The 21,415-nt window shown below is 42.0% G+C and overlaps 1 protein-coding gene across 1 annotated transcript in view; it reads right to left on the bottom strand.

Annotated features, from left to right (window-relative positions):
• LOC132471834 (CUB and sushi domain-containing protein 1-like) overlaps positions 1 to 21,415 on the bottom strand; it is a 210,665-nt gene that overhangs the window by 142,857 nt on the left and 46,393 nt on the right.

Raw genomic sequence — 21,415 nt, 5'->3', positions numbered from 1 at the left:
AGGGAATGGCAAGGTGAGCAAATAAAGATGAGCGAGGAACAAGATCTGCTGAGTTTATTTATACAGGTCTTTACACGGCTTCAATCAGGCGACGCTCAACGGCTGCCGACTCATTCATGAAGCGCTGTGCCTCCTTGCGCAAGGGTAGGGAAGTGATAAACGTCGCCATGGTGAAGAAGGAAAAGGTTCCGAGGTCACAGAGGTCAAAGTTCCCCGTTCGTTAAAAACCCACTGCGTTGTTAATCAGTGCCAGAGTAGAGGAGGGGATTGGGCAGTGGAAGAAGGGGCTTGTGTGTAACAGCGATGTATCATTATTTACACCTGAGAGAGAAGAGGGCCCCCTGGGCGCCAACAGCCCCCACTAACGAGAGGCGTTAGCCTGTCCTCGTTCACACCATCGTAATGGGACGGGAGGTGTGTGCAAACCCCGTTCGTGTTTTTTTTATTAAACTCACCGTTTAAAACAAGCTACCGGACAAAGTAACAGTGGAACGCGTAGCCATCAATACCGCTTGCACTGAGTGATCAGTTTGAATCGATTAGAACTGCATGCAAACACGGCAGGTTGACCAGCCTACTTATTTCTCCACAACGAGAATTTGCGAATACATCATCAGAATATATATAGATATATATATATATACACACTTTAAAGATGCAAAAGGATGGATTGCAGACTCTGTGGCTAAATCCACAAAACATTGCACGGTGTTCTATATATATTTCAGACAAGACTCAAGTAAATTACAGTGAAAAATAAGCTTTTGTCCGGGCAATTTCACAGCACAAGGTGCAGCATTGAATAGCCCACGAGCAAGTGGCGAGTGGTCTCTCCAATCTCATCAGGAATGCATGTACCAGAAACCCGGGACGCAGCCAAGAGAGAGGAAAGGTGTCAAGTTCCTTGATGGACTATCTCACTAAGTGCAATTTCTCTCAACAAAGGATTAAGTCGGCGTCAAGACAAATAGCCGTGTCTAAACATTGCAACGGGACAGCACTCTGACCTTTCCTGTGACTAGTTTTATACACCAACTCCTACAGCCTCTTATAACTCCCTCCGTCTGCCGGGCGTCCACACTGGGGAACGTCGGCGGCGTATTCATTATATCCCTGGAAAGATACTTCAAACAGCAACCCCCGAGGATAATAGATATGCTTGTAAACGGTTTTGCAGTTGATGAAATCGTACGTCCACGCATTTAAGGCATCGCACAGTAGAAACTGTAAAAAAAATAAAAAATAAAGACGAAAATCACACACAAAAAGAAACACACGCCCCCTCCTTATTTTTTGGGCAAAAACAAACTGTCAGTGTGTTGTAATCTATCAGCTGTAAAAAAAAAAAAAATCCTCCTCTGAGCACCGCGCGTTGACGGCTCATTTCCACCCGGCACTCACCGTGATGTACAAGTGTACGGACGCGCTGAATCTAATACATGCTGACACGGGGGGAAGGTTCATTTATTCACGCCGCAGCCGTGTTTTGTACCCTCTCTCTGACTTTGCATTTACATACCCACCGCCCGCATCTCTCCGGGGGGATGTTATCAGAGAGCCGAGGGGCTCGCCAGGGTTCATGACTGCGTGTCGAAGCTGTGGGGGTGGCTGTAGGTTAGGGTTAGGAGAGGGGGGGGGGCAGTCTGTGACCCCACTGTTGGGGGGGGCGTGAGACTCCTGACCACGTTTGCATATCGTTCATGATAATGTTTTTAATGGTTTGGAATCACATGGTTTCCCATCATGCAATTCATCCCGGTTGAAATTGGTATGGTGGGGAAGCAAAAGTCATGTGACTGCTCTGCTCTTATGTAGGCTACATATGAACCGTAGATTCAGTGTTTGCCATTGGTTGGCTTCATCCAAAGATGGAGTGTGTTGACACGAAAACATCCCAGCTCATTATAATGTGCCGGTACCAATGAGACTAACTCAACCGCAATGATGGTTTTAGAAAAACAACCAATCCCAAACATAAACTGCCGTATGCACATGGGCCTACTAAAAGTTTGAACATAATCAAGTGTAAATAACCTGAAATAGAAACACTTACAAACGATTACAATTATTGTGTGCAACTGGTTTCAAAAGGTGATTCTTGGAATACATTAATATAATGTTTGCATTAATTTCAAATCAAACACGTTTCAGTAAGGATGGAGTAAAAATGTAGCTAATTGCAAACAGTTTTAATGAGTAATTACCAGATTATTGATGTAATGACAAAGACTGCTGTGGTGGATAAAGTAATACATTCAAGTGCCATTCCCATGGGCACACTCCCTCTGTTTCTCTTCATCACCATCTCTATCTATGTCACTGACTTTAGGATGAGGATCTATCTGAATGATTCGTTTCACTTTTGTAGAGTTTGTCCCTCCTGACCTGCCATAGCTCTTGGTCCATGGCCGTGGGTTGTTATGGAAACCAATAGGCCAGAACCTAGGTGGTTGGCAAAATTATGTCTATTTGCCACCACACAGGAAGAGAGAAGCAGCTAGGAAAGGGGACTGAATATTTTGGCACCTTTCTACTAGAGAAAAAAACTGAACATGGGAAATGATGGAAGGTTGAGCTGAGGTGAGTTGAATGGAAAGCAGAAATATAGACAAAACAGACAATAGAAAGGAAAGGACGGGATACAATTGGAATACAATGATAAAGCATTGTAGTGTTGTGTTTTTCTCTGTGTCTACAATTCAACCAGCAATAAGTCTGCTCTACCTTTTTTTTCCCCGGAGGTCAACATGGTCTGACTGAACCTCTGTTAAAACTCGCAACCTACATCGAGGGGGTGAGAATGTGGTCCAGCCACATGCCCTATATTAGGGAAGTGTGTGAAAAGTTCAATCTCATAAAGGAGGCTGCTTAAGAGAAGTCAACCAAATCTGTCCGACCAAATGGACCATTTTTGGTATATATGTTGTCCCGCAAACTATTTAAGTTGGGTCAATTCCTCAACAAAACCAGGAAGGTTATTGAGTGACTAATTTAATTTAAAGCGTCAAGATGCCATGAAATGATGCCTGTAGCTATTGAGCAGGTGAAACCAAATAGAATTTGCTATACATTCATCATTTTAACTTTCATGTTAGTGAGGTCTCCCAGGGCACAGTAAAAAATATTTACGAGAAAATCGGTCCGGTTGATTCAGTTACCCATTTGTCAATCTTGAGTTCATCATGTCAACGGGTGAATTCTTCTCATTTAACGTTGAAAGAACAGTCAAACCATACAAAGCACCCCTTGAAAAATGAGGAACAGAATGAACGTGTAGGTCATTAACAATGGATGTAACTTTTCTCTCGATGCATGATGAAAAAATATTGTTATGGAGTCCAAACAAATGTTGCTGAACAAAGACGGCTGTGAAGAAAATTATTGATTGACATAATCCAAATGTAAGAGCTTTTGTGCCGGCCCTAGGCTAGGCTGTTAGAGCATCTCTTGAGTCCCCTCTGTGTATATCTATTAGCACAAAGCTACAGACCAATCCCGTGTATATTTCTTCCTTTTTGGGTGTACCTCGCTGCTGTTGGAATGCAGCCCAATTCCGGGAACCAAAATGGAGTCCTTCACATAGGGCTCTTATAGCATAAATGTATCTGCAGCTGTGGCACATAGTCCATAATAGCTCCAACCAACCACGTCTAATGGGGCACGCGGCAAGCTGCGACCCAGCCCCAGCACTACCCCCCCCGCTTACCAACTGTTTGTGATTCCTAGATGTTTGGAGATGGAAGGAGACATTACACCAACACTGCATGAACACTGGCTATGATCTGTATTTTTATGGCTATTGTCATCGTTGGGACTTTGGTTTTGCAGACTGTTTTAGCTCATTTGTAATTGCTTCTCTTGATTCGAATGTTGTGGTTTTGGTTTCAGGGAAACCACAACTTTCTGTAAATCCAAGGAGGTTGATTTTCTCCTTTTTGGAAATATCTGCCTAAACTCATAAGTGGATTTACAACGCACATGGATTTGTTTTAACGAAAGATTACCATTCATGATCAGAGACTGCATAGCCTGCTGAAATTATCCCTAACATGGTTTTTTGGCAGCTTGCTTTATTTGCAAATTCGGTAAAACAGAACTTGACTTAAAAAACAAATTAAGCCATTGCCATTAGGCGATAACAAAGCCACTGCGATTAGCCATGCTCCTGCGTGCTGCTGGTGTTAATGTGTAATAGAACGCCTCAGTTTGTGTCATAAGCACCTCATTCATGTGGTGTATGCACAACAAAGAATGTACATTGGCCTGCTGCAATTGTCGATAGGCCTAGATACTGCAGAGCAGTGTGTGGTCGTTTTAACTGGAAAGAACAAAGCATGGATTCTGACGGGCAGACCCCAGGTGGAGAGAACCGTTGACCTCACCTCCTCTGACCCTAAACTCAGGAGCAGCTCAGCCCCCTCCTGCAGCCCACTCCTTTAGCCCTGTGTGGCAACACACACATCTCCGACGTCACCATCACAATGTGCAGATGACCCCCCCCCCCCCCCCCGTCCTGGGAGACTCCGAGCCTCCAGGCACAGACTCAGTGGCACCGCTGACCACATGATCGATGGGTTGTTGTTTATCCAAGTGGTCACTGTGTGTCTCATATTTTACATTGACTTTCAGATATTTCCTGTTTGCGTTTTCACTCGCTGGGTGCCACCCCTGCTATGCATGCGTGCACTTGTGGTGCTGACAGAAGCCTTGAGTGAAAGTGTCCACCAAATGACGTAGGTATTACATCAGCATCCACAGATAGATGGATCCATCTATCTATACCCACTTGAGTAGATACAGCAGAGTCGTCTGGTTCAAGTCCTGAGGAACAAAAAGGCAGAGAGCAAAGTGGATGAGCAATAGGACAAAGGTCCTGCACAGATGGATAACAAGATAACACAGGGCGACGAGAGATAGGCTTTCAACCATGAGCTATCACGATGCCCTGGCCTGTATTCGATGTGTGTGCAGCAAAGACTGTTCTCTGTAACACCAGCGATGGCAGCCGACGGCTGTTAAATCCCAGGTCTACATTCATATGGTTAATGTCAGATAAATGCATTTAACTTGGAAACTTCTACATTTGTTAGCAGCCGTAATAATTGACCTATCAGAGCATGGCCATAGCATTCTGGTCTTTGCTTCTCCTTTTGGGGATATTCGAGCTATGGACCGTTGCAGAATTATTCACATGCATCACCAGTGAAGGGAAATAGCCCGATGACGCATAGCTTGGAAATTACACCATACAATAAACCAGAACATGGTATTACTGGAATTATACTTTCTTCCCCATTGAACAATGAATATATCACAGAGCTAGACTTTATGCTTAGATTGCTTTCGGGTCTGGCATAAAAAGCAGCGAGGTGTGGCTGGAATAATTCAAAAGATCCATAAAGTGGGAATTTTCCAAAATTGGTCACTTGTTGTCCCTTGATATGAATGTATGAAAACGTATTAACAGCGTCCTGCTATGTTTCCTCGGTGCAAATGTATTAGCGAAGCAGAGTGACATTTTCAGCAGTGCTTCTCATCAATCACCTGCTAAACAGAGTAATCAGTGTGTAGCAGATACAGTCTGTTAAACACCACATGTCCTCAATCTCTCCTGCTCCACTGCAGGAGCGCTCAGGAATATTGGGTGGAACTAGAACATGGCCACGCTGAGATGCCCAGTGCCATAAAGTTTACTGAATGTTATTCAGCAACAGTGACTGGAGCGTGGCAAAACTCACATGACCATCACTAGAAGAAGAAGAAGAAAAAGCTACATGAAAAAAAAAAAAAGGGAAGCCAATGCTATGTTCAATACTAAATGCATTTGGTCTATTTTAAAACGTAAATTGCAATTGCTGTTGGAAATAATCCAAAGTGGTGACACGTGTTAAAACCTCGGCAGTGCTTTCATGGGGATAATTAATCTCCAACCCCACTGCTTTCCAGCAAGAAAAGAGTAATTTAATTAAACAATTAGTCACTGCTTATTCATTTATTTATTTCATTATTTATTTCAGCTTGTCTCATAAGAGAGATGGATTGTAAAAAGCCGGGTTGAGAAAAAACCTCGCGAGCGTATGCTGTACACAGATTTACAGCAGGTGAAAAACGTGTGGTTAATTTCCCTAATATACTCCATTTGCAAATGTAAGTCCCTGATGAACATCAGATCCGGGATGTTAACCTTGTGTTAATGAGTGTGGTTGGCGCAGCTGTACGCCTTCCCCTTGGTGGTGCCCATCCAACCTCTCCCCGGCAGAGTTCAGGAGACGGGCCTCATGCTGACTGGGGTGGCCCCCCCCCCCCCCCTCCCTGCTGGCCTCCGCCACCCCGCGGTTCGCCAAGTCCGCGGTTCGCTAATGGCCCCGCCGGCACCTGCATACACAAGGTCAATCTGGCACGCCTGTATCTGGCTCCTAAACAGGGGGGGCTGTAGCCTCGGGACGCTGGGAACCGAGGTCTCTACCGTACAGACGTGCTGGAGCTCAGCGCCACACCGTCTTCTCCGCCCAGAGGTGAGGGCCTGTATGTGGGGACGACCCCCTTCCATGCTCACTGAGAGCAAGGCAGACCCTCGAGGTCTCTCACTGTCTCTCTGTTTCTCTGCTGGGGGTCTCAGTGTACCATATAGGGATGGATGGTGTGGGACCACCCACTGGGTGGTTTCGACTTAACTTGGGAAATGGGTCCCGGGGCAGTCAAGCAGGTCCATGTTTGGAACCCCTTGCAATCTATAGGTATTAAGGTATATCTCTTGACATGAAGCCCTTGTCCTGGCACTGCCCAGATCTGCTGAAAATGGTAGCTGGTTGCAGGCACCTTCAGCCACACTGATCACGCAGGCTTAGGAAGAGGAGGGAAGAAGGAGGGCATGTGGCCTGACTCATCTTTCAACACTTTATTGAACGCTGCTTATCATTTTCCGGGAAACAGTTAATCTGCAGGTATATGAACCAACTTTTGAAGCTGAAAGCATTTCTTTCCTTTATTCTAAGTTGTTAATATAGTTGTTGTAGTGAAGTAGTAGTAGTAGTAGTAGTAGTAGTAGTAGTATTTAGCTATAGAGAGATTCACCTTTGCTGAGCCACAAGTGCAATTCAACTTCATATAGAAATAGAGATGGTTGAAGCAAGGGAGAAACATTTATGTCCTTGTCCATTCTTTACCGTATGAAGTCAGTGCATGAAGGACATAAATCATAACCTTCAGACACAAAAGGCAGATAAGCCCTGAAACCTTTCAGTATCCAACCACATTGAAAGAAGAAATTGTTGCAATTTGCGGAATAAAGCTTTAAAGCTCACAAGGTTGATGTTTAGGTAGTTACAATGTAATTCATGAACCTATGCTTCCCTCTCCCTTCACTTCTCTGCCTGCACTGCTGCTAGTTTACCCTGATCGCTGTCTGCTACCATCTTCTGTTCATCCTTTATTCTGCCTGGCCGTCATTACCGGGCCTCTCCCTGACCTGGCTGGTGGTTGCAGTGGCTTAGCTTCAGGCTACAGGATTCTGGAAGGAGCTAAGCAGGGACCTGGACTGGCAGAAAGCAGCAGCCAATCTACAAAACACACAACAAACTGCTAACTACTTTCTGACCTTGAAAATAGGTTTTGTTGTGTGTGCACATTCAATACAGGTGTGCTTTGGATGGTGTTGGTTTTTACTGCTCACTATTTTTTTTGTATGGCAACCGGCTAGTGCAAAACAACTGGTGCAATCGAAGTGCACGCTAGAAAGCCGAGAACCCGGTTTCACCATACAAACACATAGGAGGGAGACCACAACCACAACAATACATAATTCCAATGATATCTTAAAAAGGCCAAGATACGTTTAAGCGATTTACTTGGTTGACTGAATATTCAGTGTTTAATTCAAAGGATGTCAAAATATACATTCATTGACATGACCCAATAAATTTCACATTTATACTTAAGATGCTAAATTCATCTTGCTGGCTGTCGACCCCCATTTAGTCAATGAAGAAACACTCTAGTGATGCTTAATGTTGAGTGAAAAAGGAAAAAAAGCTTGTTGTGACATATTTACTGACCACATCAGTAAATCACTGTTTACACCAAACACGACATAACTGAATTATGTCACATCGAGTTAGCGTCTATGTTTTTACACTACATATCTTACCCAAGGCACATAAATTAGAGTGCAGCTTTTGTCGCCAAAGGCTATCGACTGAGCACCGGCTGCGGTCCGCACTGTAGGTAGGCGTCACACACTTCTTGCTTTCGAGGACCCGGCCGTAACAAATGGGGTCCGTGTGCCAGATGAGAGGCGCAGCGGAGCGGAGCGTGACAGATAGGACACAACACACAAGGAAGCGTCCATTTTGGGGGTCTTGTAATTGGAAAAAGATGATGGGTGGCGATTCCGAGATTTGGAGCGGGAAGTCATAGCGCGGCACTGTCAGTCGGAGTGCCGCGTCCGCAACGATGTCAGCACCTTCACTGGAAACAATGGTCTTGAATCTTTTTGCCCCGTCTAGTGCGCGACACCAAACCTGTCTCCCCTCCCCCCCCCCCTCCACACATAGAATCAGATCAGGATTCCTCCACCACTTTACAGCAACCATGAGCTAGTGTTTTGAATGATCCTAATCACAGTCGGCTGGTGTCAAAGCGTGTTGGTCTACGTTGGATTGGTTTGGTTTGTTGGATTTCAGTTAGAACACTTGGCTCTAGCATACTTGGATCAACAGATGTTCCACCAGGAACGAGGAACTAATACCCTGATTCGCCAAATGTTATGCCGTCTATGGACACGTTTCCATCTAAAAGGTGATGGAAGGGAGAGGTGATCCTCCTTCTGCACTTCCTCCCTCACCAATGGGCACTGCCAACACACCCATCACTCCTTTTTCCTCCTTCCAGTCACTATCACTATGACAACCCTGACCTGGTATGGAGTTGCCATAGTAACGGTGACCTTGCCCTTAGGCTACAGTATGCCAGAGGGGACCAAAAACACGAAACTACTGAGAAAATCAGTCACTCCCATCAGAAAAAGCAAAGACAGAGAGCAACACACAGCCTTCATCCTGTGTCTCTGCAGAGCCAGAGGTTGACAGATGAGTTTTCTCGTGTACGTGCATGTCTCCGGCACAATTGTGAGCATTTTGATTATGTATGAATCCCACACACCCTTACACAGAGACATGAAGAAAATAAAAACATACAATAGAGTATTCTGTAATGCATTTCATTGCCCCAATGTTTAAACGTGACATTAATCATCACTGACCTTCCAGCACCATGTCCCAACACACACACACACACCCTCAAACTGGGAATAATGCATCTTCATTTAGTCTTGCTGTCCTCTATCCACATTTACATCTGTCAACTCACTATAGAAATGGATGGATGCGCTGCGTGGGTGGGTGTGTCTGTGTGTGTCTATGTTTGTCTGTGTGTGTCTATGTGTGTGTGTGTTGCCGTCAGTTCACGTAGTATAGTGTGCCTGCATCCATTCAGCCTCTTGTCTTCCTGCCCTTGTGCTTGCTTCCCGCTCAATGTCTAGGTAAGTATGTAGGAATGTAAGGTACAGTACGTTTGTTTGTATGTACGTGTTTGTGTATCCATGTAAGTATGTACCGGTATGTTTGTAAGCATCTGTGAATATGTGGATGGATGGCAGGATGGATTGGATGAAGAATAACTTATTTTTTAGGAGACTTCTTGAAAGCAAAATATTTGATTGAATTTTAGAGCATGATCATGGGAAGATATAGGCAGGGATTTACCAAGCATTTATTCAATGAGAAAATGGGTGTACATGATTCTTATAAACTTTCACATCATGGGCTGTAACAACAAAGGAAACAAAGGAGAGGAGGAGTGAGCATCGTGGAGACTTTCGGATTGGCCATGGCTGAAGTCAGCCATGCAATACACGTTGGCTGAAGTGGGCATGTCTGGAAGGCTGCAAGCAAGGCTGCCAGACAGTTGATGGAATCTACACAGCAAAGAAGTTGGTAGATTGGTATGGCCTCAGTATCAGACTTCTTCGCTACTAAGGCAATGCAAATGCAAACAACCTTAACACCTTTCAATTAGAGAGGAATCCGAACATCTGAAGTCAAGGAGAATATATCAAAAAAACGTTTCAATTGACTAAGAATTATGTAAACAAGGTTTATATAATAAACTTAAAAGATAAATGTAACCATTTGATGCATCGCACCAGAGTGAGCCATAGGCTAATTTACATCTGCTGTCCCTAGATCCATTTATGTTTGTGTGTATGTAAGTACGGTAAGTATGTATGTAAAAGCATGCATGTATTTTTGTTCCGTATGTATACATGAATGTATGCATGAATGCATTGGTTCAGGTTGCGTGTATTTGCTTGTATTCAGGTGATGTACTTAATGTTCCACATCCCTATGACTCCAAAGTTTACATACATGTGTGTGTATTTCAAATGTTTCACACCTGTGAGTGTCGTTTTATGTATGCACACCCTATTAGGAAACATAAAATACAGCAGAAGGATAAAAATGAAAAATGTGTTGAAATATTCATTGCAGGATTATGAGAGGCACCTACACAATGTTCTGCATTTGTGTTTGTATGCATCTTGTACACTGGTAATCTGTACAAACATACACATACACACACACATACAGACCCCCCCCCCCCCCCCCCACCTCCACACACACACACACACACACACACACACACACACACAATATATTATGTTCACATTTGACCAGAATGATATTTAGTACATGATAGAGACAGTTCTGTGGTAATATTTTCTTCTGAAACAAGTAAGTGTGTGTGTGTGTGTGTGTGTGTGTGTGTGTGTGTGTGTGTGTGTGTGTGTGTGTGTGTGTGTGTGTGTGTGTGTGTGTGTGTGTGTGTGTGAATGTGTGTGCACGCCTGGAGCCTGTGTCTTTATGTGTGGGTGTAAACCATGAAAACAATGTAAGCCCTTGTAAACCTCCCAATATCTCAGCAATAAAGTGCTCATCTCAGTGCATGAGTCTGTTTATGTGGGCGCCAATGGAGGAAATAGACATTTCACAGGAAAAAATGTGTGTGTGTGTGTGTGTGTGTGTGTGTGTGTGTGTGTGTGTGTGTGTGTGTGTGTGTGTGTGTGTGTGTGTGTGTGTGTGTGTGTGTGTGTGTGCAACTCCAGGAGTGTATCATGTTTTGTGGATCAATATGTTTTATCTTTAGGGGAAATAAACAGACCCTTTAGAGTATTTTTGCAGCTCAGAGCACATAGGTACACATAGAAACCAACACACACACACACACACACACACACACACACACACACACACACACACACACACACACACACACACACACACACACACACACACACACACACACACACACACACACACACACACACACAGCCACAAGCACATTCGCAAGTTGATGATGATTTTTTTTAGCTATAACCATTTGAATGCAATCAATGTTTGTTTTGTTTCTGTCTGTCTACCTATGCGTGTGTGTGGGTGTGTGCGTGGGCCAGCATTTATACCCAAGCTTTCAGAGTGGAACACCTCCTATGATAACAACACTATTAATCGCTCACCATGGAGGAAAGCGGAGATCCGAGTTGTTCATAGATCCAGAGAAAAACACCAACCTGAGAGCAGCCCTGCTCCTCCCCACCACGCTTTGGTTTGGTTGGGATGAATCGCGTGCGGAGTGGCTTTGGACCGCTCACGCAACATAAACACAGCAGCCACATCAAGCACCAGTTCACTGCTGTCTTCTGGTAATCAGTACTGGGGGTCCACAACAGATGTGATTGGCTCACATCCCGGAGATCACATTTTTTTACATGAGCGATTGTTGTTCGCACCCATAAATGTTTGTTCCTAGCCCAGCAATTTTCATGGCAATGTCAAAATTTGTTTTGAAAAGGCTCTTTGGCGATTTACCAGCATAAAGAACATGTATACACAACATATCTAGCAGTAGTTTTGTTAGGCTGTGGATACGTTTTTCTATGATTATCATTATGTTGCAGTAAAAGTTTAAATTCAAAGTTGCTTGTAATTCATGGTTGTTTCATGGGCCTGCCAGAGCACTGGGAAAACCAACATAACTATGGAACAGTTTTGAATTTGCATAAAAAATAATTATCAAAATCTCTACCATAGCACACACATTTTATACTCTCTGGACTTGAAAGGGACTGGAAAGGGATAACCCTTGTGTAAAGGAACATCTCATAGGCAGCTTGTAAACTCATTGCCATATTATGTCTCTCTATCAAATCATTCATATTTTAGGCTGGCTAAACATATTAGCTTGTTGAAAAGATGGTGAGTTGATTCATATGTGATTAAAATATTTTCGACAATATTCCCAGACTATGAGCAATTGTTAACTCTTCTGCCATCTAGAAACTGCCTACAATGGAAAATAAACTTAAATAACTTTGCAAGTACTTAATCGTGTCATCGTCATCATTTATAGAATTATTAAAATATTGTTTCTCATTATTATGTTGTTTATTGTGTTTGTAGGTAAGGAGAGTCAATATAGATACAACTCAAATAAACATGAATGATATTGTTGAAAGTACCTTCAATTGATTGAATTTGCCACGTAATTTATTCATGAGACCATCTTGTTGCTTAAAGCATACGGTATACCTTCAATATTCTGGTCCGAAATACAGATTTCCCTTTTCTTTCGCTTTAAATGTAATTTGAAATGTATTTATATTGCAAAGCTTAACGATGACAAAAAAATGAAGAGCATTCACCCATCAGAATTTTGGATTCAATGATTATACACATTTATTTAACAAAAAAACGAATAACAGGAAAAATTATTGAAGAAAAAGGAATACATTTCAGTTAGACAAAAAAATACACTTTTCTGTTCTATGCTTAAACAAAGACAAACCTTTGTCGTTGAGAGACAAGTATCTCTCTAATTTATGAATTGATCATCAGAGAGATTACCATTATTTTAAGAATGACTGAGTATTTAAGTTACGATTCATATTACTCAGACATGACCATTGTCCCCAATGTCCATGTTCGGGTTGTTGTTGTTCAACAACTGCAAAAATGGGATAATTGTACAAGTAAAGTATGATTCTGATTGAAAAGATTTTTGTGAAAGGTCTGTGCCCTCTGGCTTCGTTTGAATAACTCACACACAAACATGTTTAAATATGTAACACGTTTTGTAAGTGTTCTTTTTTTTTTTTTAAATGTTCGAAAGTGTGCTGGACCCCATAACGGAATAAAGTCAGCAGAGCAGTGAATACTGATTAAATCTATAACGATTACCAATGACATTACAAGCATGCTATTTTATGTCTATTTCAAATGTAGATACCATATTCCATTTGTATAACATTTGACTCAACGTACAACCGTTGTTAGGCTGAGTTAAGCAATCCAACCTTGAAAGTGAAATCAATTGTGTGCCACTTAAATGGGACAAAATTGATTTAAACTTCAAGGATTTCACCTTTGTGCGGATACGAATCGTCTTGCCTCAGAAGACACTGAGCCCGAGTCGTTTCTCTTTCTGCAAGTAGTACTCTAGTCTTTTTCTGTCAGTCTGTCTTTGTGATTCTCTCTGCTGTCTCCTTCCTCATTCCTCTTGCTGCATCTGCATTTGTATTTCATCCGAGCGTGCTTGCATTACAGGAGCTGTGAAACAACGACCAAGTGTGCTGTGTGTGTTCCGATTAGATCCCTATGACTGCCTATTTGTATGTTTGCATGTTGTGTGTGTGTGTGTGTGTGTGTGTGTGTGCTTGTGTTTGTGTGCATGTGGTTTGATTGTGTACTGGAGTCTGTTATGTTGGTCTGTCTAGGAGCATGTGGCCACCAGTTGTGGTGCTTCCTGTCCAATACGGTCACTTCCTGCCTACCTAAATGTCAATGACTCAAACACACACACACACACACACACACACACACACACACACACACACACACACACACACACACACACACACACACACAGAAAGACAAACACACACACACAAATGTTCATGTTGTCTTGCCTAAGGCAAGAATGAGAACATCAGCCGTCAAGTTCCCTACTCAACTAGAGTGCAGCAGACTCACCACAACCCACACACACAATACGACCGCCGCACACATACATTCAACCACCGCAACATGCATGTATACACACACAGAAATATACACAAACATATGCACATATTCACAGAGAGCAGTAGAAAACAAGAGAGTGTGGGTGAGTGAGTGAGTGAGTGAGTGAGTGAGTGAGTGAGTGAGTGAGTGAGTGAGTGAGTGAGTGAGTGAGTGAGTGAGTGAGTGAGTGAGTGAGTGAGTGAGACACTGATTGGGTTTCAGTGACAGCTTTCATGGTGCATTGTTGCTTTACACAGAATGTTTGTGTGCTTTTCAGTATGTTTACATGGGGGTGTGCGTTTGTGTATATGAGTGTGTGTGTGTGTGTGTGTGTGTGTGTGTGTGTGTGTGTGTGTGTGTGTGTGTGTGTGTGTGTGTGTGTGTGTGTGTGTGTGCATGTGTGTTTGCACTTGTGTGTGCTTGTGTCTGTGTTCCTGCAGGTGCATCCGTGCATTGTGCCTGTGGGGGGTAGGTGTAGTCACCCCAACGATGGCCTGACAGTCCTAGGCTGGTTGTTTTCTGCCTGCTCATGCAACAAATTCAATTTCAGTCAAAACCAGAACTGTATATCTAAAAGAGGTCTGCTTCTGAAGTCACTGAGGCCAAAATACAATTACCAATACAATTCCAGGAAGTAAAATTGCAGCTGTTACTGTACCACTTATTTCAAAAACCATATAGTAATAGCTGGAAATACAGGGCCTTGGAAAAAAATGTGTGAATGTTTCTCACTGTGGCATTGTGGTCATAAACTTGGTGCCTAACAAGTATTATAGCCATATTTGAAGGCACCCATTCAAACCCTACTCTTTCATACAATGCATGTTCTTGATTGAAAATGGCCATCAAGAATGGCAATGTACGCCTGCCGAATGATTGACCCACTCGTACCAACCCGAAAAGATGAGTTACGCAGAGGCACACAAGGTGTCTCTTCGAAGGACAAAGTGAAAAGTGGACGAAGGGAAAAGACAGACAGTCATGGAGGTCAACCGCGCAGAAAAGACAGTGCGTCATCGAAGAGGGCCGCTTTCATTTTAACCCACACTCACCTCTCCCAGCCACTTCAATTATTCAACTATGACGTTTGTGAAAGGTGGAAGAATGGGCGAGAGGGACAGAGGCACAATGAGGGAGAAAAGACAGAAAAAAGAGCAAACTAGAGAGCAAACATACATCATTGTTCTGCTTCGTGGTTGCCTTTCAGTCTGACGTGTCGATAACCCCAGGCAAACTGTCAAGTATCAACGATAAAGGTAAACAAAAGAAGGAGTTATTATGTCCTCTGCACCAGATACCGATTTCAATGACCCGTTTTCATGGATTGCGCCCCCCCGTTTTGTGGTATATCTCATTACAAGATGTCATTTAGTCGACGATTACGCAAAGTGACTCGATGATGAGCACATTTGCTATTAAGCAAACCCTGTGCGCATTACAAACAGGAATTGCTTGGTATCAGGATTCATAGTTTAAAAAGACAAAATAGTGTGCGTCTGTATGGCAATCCCACCTATAAACATGTCTACAATTCACCTTAAGTCATGATTGCGCTCCCATCTTATGCAACTGGTGCATAAGACTGTATATTGTACACCGAGGGAACAGTACATACATGTATCTATATGGAAAACACACGATTTCTACAGTGCTGGGCAGTAAATACACAGAGGCTACCAGGAGTTGTGTGTTATTACACGCAGATAGTGTTAACCACAGACCAGCAAGTGGACTATACTCAACCAGCAAGTGGACTACACTCCTGCTATACTTGACGTCAATGGTCGTTTGGGTTCCTGGTCAGATGGCGAGGTTGAGGCATAATAAGATTAGACAAGGCGTTGTGAGACATAATTTATGCAACCAGGCTTATGCATATATTTCATTCTAGATTTGAAACACTAAATGTAATTTAAAATATTTTCTTTGTGCTCCAGAAAGAGAAACCACCCTTGATTTATCACTCTATTGACTTGTGTGTTATTATTAGACCAGAGCACAAACAGTCTGACCGATTTGCCCCAGTGCACAAGCCAAGACCAAACAGAAACGTACATAATTACTCTGATTGCCTATTAATATGCTCCCTGCCATTCAGTTCACATTCATAAAACCTGACCCTGCCAACAAACAATATTTTGGGCCATTAGCATTCTGATAACCTATTTTCTTACTATTACGCCATTTTTGTTATTTAGATACTTACCCTCTCTCTCTCTCTCTCTCTCTCTCTCTCTCTCTCTCTCTCTCTCTCTCTTATCAGGATCTTAGCAGAGCAAAGCGTCCCTCCAAGTTTCTGTCTGTATACGTGATTTGTTTTGGCAGGGTTTGCATGTTTCCTGTATGCGTCTGATAATGTCAAGAATGTGTATTTCAGGCGTTGTATTCCAGAATGTGTTTCTGGGCATATTTTGTTCCTGGTGTGTAAACGTATGTACATGAATGATTTTCTTTCTGCATCATGTGTTTCTGCATGCCTGTGTGTGCGTGTGCGTGTGCGTGTGTGTGTGTGTGTGTGTGTGTGTGTGTGTGCGCGCTCATGTGTTCTATCTATTGGGACCAGCCTTGTGTTAATCTGACGTGCTTGGTTGACGTTCTTTAGTTGGAACTAACTGTGACTCTGTGACAATCTCAGCATAAGCTGGGTAAAAGGAGTGTGTGTGTGTGTGTGTGTGTGTGTGTGTGTGTGTGTGTGTGTGTGTGTGTGTGTGTGTGTGTGTGTGTGTGTGTGTGTGTGTGTGTGTGTGTGTGTGTGTCTCTGTGTCTAGGAGAAACTTGAATGAAAGTGAGACAGTCACTGTCTTTGAATTCCTAATTCAGGTTTTGAATGTGCATTTAAACTAGGCCAGTGTAGGATCACATTCTGATGTGAGTGCAGCAGCGTGTGTGAGCGTACGTGTGTGCGTGTGCACGTGTGTGTGTGTGTGTGTGTGTGTGTGTGTGTGTGTGTGTGTGTGTGTGTGTGTGTGTGTGTGTGTGTGTGTGTGTGTGTGTGTGTTCAACTGTAGGTGGATTTTTATTCGACTTAAAAATCAAAAGAGAAAAAAGTCTTCCATCTCTTTGGTACACTCATATAGCCCTTTATTTTTGACTTATCATACCATAGTATCTAAAGTTCAATCCAAAGTGTCTCTGTATTTCTGTATCCATTGATAATTCAGCATTATCCAGAACAACTACTTTACATCATTTGTCCTAAAGTTTAAAAAAGCAATGGCACATATCCTACCCCAAAGCCTAAAAAATTTGCATATTTACTTTCAAACAAACTGTGCGTGTGTGTGTGTGTGTGTTTGTGTGTGTGTGTGTGATTTTGTGTGTGCGTGTGCGTATGTGCGCGCGTGTGTGTGTGTGTGTGTGTGTGTGTGTGTGTGTGTGTGTGTGTGTGTGTGTGTGTGTTGCATATTGCTTCATTCTTGTTATAGAGGGATGTTTTCAATGCTAGACAAAAGAGATTATTCATTGACTGCATCATATCTTATTTCATTATGCCGTCACGCAACCTCCAACATACACACACATAGGTTGCTCTCTTCCTCCCCTTTTGAATGTGAATGTGGTTCAATGCTCTTGAGCTGATCAAAATCAAAGCAGGACACACAAATGCATGTTTGTTTAATCACATGCACGCCAATACATAGAGAAACAGTCATGCATGTGACAAACACATTCAGTAATGAAATGAGTTAATCTCCGCTGAATTAAGAGGCCACATTAATTTCCCCGTCCTGCGTTTGTGCGTGTGTGTGTGTGTGTGTGTGTGTGAATATGGATGTGTGCTTGTTAGTTAGTCTCTCCAGATGTCCATGTCTAGCTCACCTTTACGGCCTAATTAAAGGCCAACATGGAGTCCGTTGCTATTTACCTAGCACCTACCAGGGTTCAGCTAATTCTGTAGCCCCAATAAACCCTTCATAAAATAATTAAACCAGCGGGTGTGAGGGGTAGGAACCTCATTAGATGTACTGCACATAATGTGACCAGAAGAAGTACAATTCCATACTGAAAGTTGAAATATTTCAAACCACAGCAACATTTGGTTGAGTTACTTCTTAAGATGAATGCATGTGCCAGCAAGCCAATGAGTAGAACAATTGTGTTGCCAAGAAAAGGGCGATAAAAAAAGTAAAATATCATATATGATTCCTGGCCAGTCTCATGAGATCCAAACAGATTATTCTGGAAAACAAGTGCAACATTTCTCCCAAAAATGCTGCTTTTATGATTTATCTTTTATGTTTATTTACGTTTTTCGATCTACCACTTCTGAAAGCAACTGTCTTGACACACCCAATACGCCAAAACAATACATCGGTACACCCACCATGAAATCCTACCCCTTCTGTTTATAAGTGTCAAGAGAAATAAAAACTATATTAAACTTGTTGTGTTTTTGGGCCATGATATGTCTGCGAATTGGTGCTGAGATCTCAGTTAAGTTATAACCTTCTGGAAAAGTCATTTCCGAACTCAACTCCGACGTGCAGCCCTTCTATAAATAACCTTGGGAAATGAGGCTTTAAGGAAAGGCCTGTCATGACGCCACCATAGAATTATGATAAATTGTTCACGAAACAAATTATAGTGATGGAAGTTAAATACTGATGTATTATGTGGTGGTCATTGTGTACTATTGTTTATATGCAAAATCACTAGGTGGAGGCAAATATAACTATGAAAGTGAAGATTTGATTGATTTGTTACAAAGCTTAAAGAATACAAATCTTTGAAACATGTTTAAATTTGAATAAATATTTGTTTCCAGTGAATAAAATGTATTTGCCCAAAAAAACCTCAATATTTTTTTCGGTGGATTTCTAACAGCAAAACATGTTTTCCTTCCAAAACTTGACCACCAAAAGATGCTAGCAGACTCAAAACAAGTCAGTGTGGTCGATGTGGTTTTGTGCATAATGTTCCCAGACCTCAGTCTTCAGTCCATCTGTCTGCAGACGGAAGAGGGGACAAGCTTGTGTCCCATGGTGTTTGATTCTCCATAAGAAATGCATGGCTTTCGGTCAGTGGTGTAAGGTTGTACTGTGTTGAATTCACAAAGAAAATGTGTCCTTAACAGGCACGTTCAAAACAACCTTTGTATTAGATTGCGAAAATGAGGGATGTTTTATGTGAAAATTTGCATTTTATGCATGTTAAAGGGGTATTCATGCACTGTTTTAAGAATGATTGTGTTTATAAAATACATCCACAGTAAGTGAGAAGAACGGTAATATGTAACTATCGATATGTATTGTTTCCGCATATTTGAATGCTCTTACATTCTTTCTCACACCTACCCTCATTTCCCTTCAAGTATAACTGTATCGCACCATTATCTTAATAAAATGGTTTAAGCATAGCTAATGCATATTAACTTGTCACTTGTGTTAAATCATGCATGTATCATAGCATGCTTATTCGTTTTATGAATGCATTAGACAGTCTAAAAGTAGATTTATGACGTATCACGCAGGGTTAAATACAACCACTGATGCCTGGGGCTTGCATCATTGGGAATTGAACTGGTAACCTTCAGGGTCGAGCAGACAGAGACTCTTCCTGGCCATGCTAAACGATCCGGATAACGAGCCCCATGAGAGTCAACGAGTGTGTAGATTATCATAAATTAGCAAACTAATTAATATTCTGTTCATTCAGAAGACGTCAGGGCATCAAGGAAGCTACAGACTAAGGCAGGGAGGAGCCACAATGAAAGAGTTCATGATCACTAAGGCAGCACGCTATGATGAGCTAAATCACTAACCTCACCATCCTCTGTTGGGATGGCTTACTCTTTTCTTACCATAAACACTTGGACTGGAGCTTAGCAATGTATTATTCTGTGCAAATCGTTTTCCTGCGTCAATAGGCCAACTATTTTAGTTCAACAAAGTTATGCGTTTATAATATGCAGAAACCAGTGTTATACTGATCTTAACCATGTCATATAGCCTTGATTAGTATTTATTTTGGACCATCCTGAAAGGGTTATTCAAAGAAATGTATTGAACTATACAGGTCTAATGCTATTCCGGAAATCCTATGCATACACCTGAGGCTACTATAAAAGTAAAATTAAATTTCATGGTGCGAAAGTTCATGGTTGTCTAGATACAAATACAACCAGGCATTCGTTTTTGCTATTAACCTAAACTGATAGTTTATGCATACCTTTTTTTGTCCATATGGATTAAAACAATTATTTATTGATCAAATTGTATGATGAATAAACACTACATATTGTAAAGCTGTGCATACATAGTACAAAAACCTGTATAATCCGAACTCTGATACAGCTGGATCTCTGAATGCTGACTGACGGGTTCAAGAACCTAAACCTCTCAATGGCCTTTGGATTTTCATAAGCTTAAAAAGATATGATCCTCCGTGACCAGAGAAACCATTTACAATTGGATTAAAAAATCTGTGGATAACTATGAAAGGATCAGTGCTTGCCATCCAGGAGTTATATGTAAGGAGTAATATGTGACATGGCTTGAAATCACTTCAGTTCCAACAGAGAGTGAAATCTCACTAGACTAGTTATATAGGTTTTACAGACACATTACATTGTGTGTGTGTGTGTGTGTGTGTGTGTGTGTGTGTGTGTGTGTGTGTGTGTGTGTGTGTGTGTGTGTGTGTGTGTGTGTGTGTGTGGAATTTAACGTAGAAATTAGTTTTGCATGCATTTGTCGGGGCAGATGCAAAAACTCATGATTTAGTTATTAGTTATTACTACTAAAATAAGAAAAGCAAGTAAGACTAGATCTGAACAAGAGTTCATCTAGAAGGCCGGCCTTATAAATGAAAATGTTTTAAAAGGAAGGTCCCAAAAATAAAGCAGTTAAAGCATTGTAGTGCTAGGGAAGCAGCCACTATACGGGGCAGATAAAAATGAATAGATGAAAAAAATAGTTAACGGGAGCGGACTGATGTTTGCAGCCAAAGAGACTTTATCAAATCCCATTTTGCGAGAAAAGGCCTCACAACGTAATGAGAATGAAAGGCATTGATCATCTTAAGTGTTGCATCAAGACGCTTTTGAAATCCCCCAACAATTGAATATAAAAGTGATGCTTAAGAGGTGATTTTGAGAGAAGTGTTTATGGTGGCATGGGTTCGATCAAGTGATATATGCATCTTTTTTTTGAGTGAGGAGATGGCAAAATGGAGGCTGGACCACATGAGAAAGAATGGAATGATCATATCAGGTGCAATCTTAGAAACCAAAGTAATTCAAGGACTTTCCTAGCAAAGGGGACAAGGGATACAGGTGCACTATGCAGACAGCAACTAGTCCATAA

The sequence above is a fragment of the Gadus macrocephalus genome, chromosome 14 (genome assembly GCF_031168955.1).
Source record: "Gadus macrocephalus chromosome 14, ASM3116895v1".
Classification (NCBI taxonomy): Eukaryota; Metazoa; Chordata; class Actinopteri; order Gadiformes; family Gadidae; genus Gadus; species Gadus macrocephalus.
This window is presented reverse-complemented; position numbering and strand designations above follow the sequence as displayed.